Source organism: Apium graveolens, chromosome 4, assembly GCF_009905375.1.
Source record: "Apium graveolens cultivar Ventura chromosome 4, ASM990537v1, whole genome shotgun sequence".
In the NCBI taxonomy this organism is placed as follows: Eukaryota; Viridiplantae; Streptophyta; class Magnoliopsida; order Apiales; family Apiaceae; genus Apium; species Apium graveolens.
In genome coordinates, this window is record NC_133650.1 from 239,953,045 (window position 1) to 239,956,576 (window position 3,532).

Consider the following 3,532-nt stretch of genomic DNA (forward strand, 5'->3'; position numbering starts at 1 on the left):
TTTGAAGCAAGAGTAGTTACTGGAAAGGAAGCTAGAGATAAAACTGGATTGGGAAGTGCTGATGAAAGAAGAGTACACAACACTATCAATGATCCAACTTTCTTAAGTGAACCAGGTATTGGAGCAACTCCTGAGAGATTGAATCAACTGGAATCTGTACAGATGGTTTACCATACCTACTTGAAAGAATACATCATGTTGTATTTCATGACAGATGGTAGGGTTTATCATATAAGACAAAATGCCATTCCTTTGAAGTATTTTGAAGAATTGGAGCATGTACTTTTCTTACTTCAAGTGGATGACAGAATAACAGAGACTGCTGCAAACTACTTAAAAGAACAGATTCAGAGACAGAAAAGGCTTTATTCTGTTAAGTCTGACAGCATATATGTTCCAAAGTACAGAGATCACAATGGTGATATTGTTGATATGAAGCCTAATACTGCACAGATCAGAACGTATCTTGGTATTAAGGGACTTGAATTCAATCTTGAGTCTGACAAAGCTTATATCATAAGACTAGATAAGGAGTTGAGAAAAGCAAAGATTAATGATCTCAGAGCTGCAATCTTTCAAACTGGTGAAGATACTGCAGAGCTTAAAGGTGTTAAAAGGAGAATGATTGATGAACTAAGATATGCTGAGAAATGTTTGTTGAAGAACTATCTCAGAACAACTCCTGACATCAGAGAGATCAGAAAATGAAGAAGCCAAGTCGAAGATCTACAACTGCTTAAATTCTGATATTTATATAGATTGAAGTTGTTATCAGAAGTTGAAATTGGTAAAAACTTTAAGGACTGTAAGTTGTAGTTATCTAGTCTATTTCTCATGCATTTGTACTTAATGTTTTTGACATCATCAAATATCTGTTAAACTTGTATATTTTGTTAATTTACAAGTTGGGGGAGATTGTTAGATATATTTGATAATGTCATGGCTAATATGTTTTATGTTTAGCTTTCAGATCTTACGTGAATAGGATAAATCAGTACTTAATTGTTGATCAGTACTTATACTGGAAGTCAGGACTTAAGGATATCAGTACTTATATTATCAGGAGATAATCATCAGAAGATAGATATCAAAACTTAAGTGTTGAAGGACAATCAGATAAGGACAGTAGCTGATTAAAGGAAAGAAGATCGAGATAAACATAAGAAGAGATATGCATGAAGAAGGAATTCCGTGAAGAATGGAATACTTGGAAGAAAAGATATCTAATTGATATATTTTAGGAAGCAGAATTATATTCCATATCAATTAGCGATTATCTTGTAACTGTGTAGTATATAAACACAGACATAGGGTTTACACTATAAGTGTTATCATTATTAGAAAAGATTATTTATTGTAACCCTAGCAGCTCTCGTAATATTTGTTTATCACTGAGAGGTAACAGTTCCATACTGTAACAGAGTTTATTGTTTCAATAAAGTTTGTTTTCTGTTACTTAAGATCTTAAAGTTCGATTTGAGTGTACTATACACTGTATTCACCCCCTCTACAGTGTGTGTGTGACCTAACAAAATGGATGGGAATGGCCATTTAATCATCAAGAGTTTCCCTCTCAAGACTTGGCACTTTTCCATTCCTTGTAGTCCTCTCAAAAACAACCCTAAACTCACAAGAATCAAGGTTGTATTTTGAGTTTCACTAGAACCTTTACATGCAACCTTTAAACTTAAACTTTCTACTCAAAACTCTTTGAAATATGAGTGATCATGGTATGGGAAGTAAAATTTACTTGTGTAAAGAGTGGAAGCTTGGTTTAGGAATGAAGAAAAATGGGGAGGGGGTGGTTCTCGGCTAAACCCGAGAGTGAGGGGGGAAAGAGGGCCGAGAGGAGGGAGAAGGGAGGGAGGAGAGAGTGAGGTGTGGGTGGAGTATGAAAATGATCATGACACTTTGCTTATTTTATGGTATTTGATTTGACAAAATTTGAGTGGAAAGGAGAATTGACAAGACTATCCCTCCACTTATACTAGGTTCATTTTACATGCAAGGGTAAAGAAGGAAATTGGCTAGAAAAATAAGAGTTAGTGGGGTTGGAATTGTCCTCTTTGTCCTTGAAAAGAATGAGATGGTGGTTTGCATGCAAGGGCTTTCTTGTAATTTGCTAAATATGACAACTAAAATTTATAATGATTTATTTTTATAAAATAAAATACAAGTTCAAAAATTATAAAATTTATACCATAAAATAACTTGGATTTTTAGAGACTTTATAAAATTATTTTCAAAATTTGTGAACAAAATACCTTTTAAAAGAAAATTTTTCCAAGGCTTAGAATATTCCTTATAAATCAAAAATAAAGAAATTAAATAAACTCTTGCTTTGAAAAATCATATACTACATAAAGCAAATTTATAATGCAGAAATTTTCACTCACACAAACGTACAATCATTGAATATATTTTCATTCGGCTTTAATATTATACCAAATCCACAAATAATATTACACGAAAATATCGGTTGTAATATCCTCTCCCCCTTAAAGGATTCTGTCCCCAGAATCTAAGAGAACAGATGAGGATACCGGGAACACATATCAGACTCTAACTCCCAAGTCGATTCTTCGACCTTAGGGTTCCTCCAAAGTACTTTCACTAACTTTACCGACTTATTCCAAAGACTCTTTACTTGCCAGTCGAGTATTTTAACCGGTTGCTCCATAAATGACAGGTTTGCCTGAATTTCTACAGGTTCATATTCTATCACATGGCTAGCGTCAGGATTGTACTTCTTAAGCAACGACACATGGAACACATTATGCACATGCTGATACTGAGGTGGTAAGGCCAACTCGTAGGCCACCTTTCCTACTTGACTCAAAATCTCAAAAGGACCTATGTATCTAGGTGCTAACTTCCCTTTCTTGCCAAATCTAAACAACCCTTTTCTAGGTGACACCTTCAGCAACACATCTTCACCAACTTGGTATCGAACATCCTTACGCGCTGGATCCGCATACTTCCTCTGTCTATCTTGAGCAACAAGCAACCTTTTCTGAATTAACTTGACTGAATCATGCAACTGTTGTACCAATTCCGAGCCGAGAATTCTTCCTTCTCCTACTTCATCCTAACTTGTTGGTGATCTACATTTTCGCCCGTACAAAGCTTCGTATGGTGGCATGCCGATACTGGAATGATAACTGTTGTTGTAAGAGAATTCAATCAACGGCAAGTGATCGTCCCAACTACCTGCAAAATCGATTGCGCAACTGCGCAACATGTCTTCAATTGTTTGAATTGTCCTTTCACTCTGGCCATCAGTCTGTGGGTGGTACGCCGTGCTCATATTCAACTTCGTGCCAAGACATTCCTGAAATTGCTTCCAGAATCTCGAGTTAAATCGGGGATCTCTGTCTGAAACTATTGATACGGGTACTCCATGCCTTAGTACGATTTCGCGCACATACAGATGAACCAACTTGTCCAATGACGACTTCTCGTTTATTGGAAGAAAATGCACCGACTTCGTAAGACGATCAATTATAACCCATATTGCTTCATGCCCGGATTT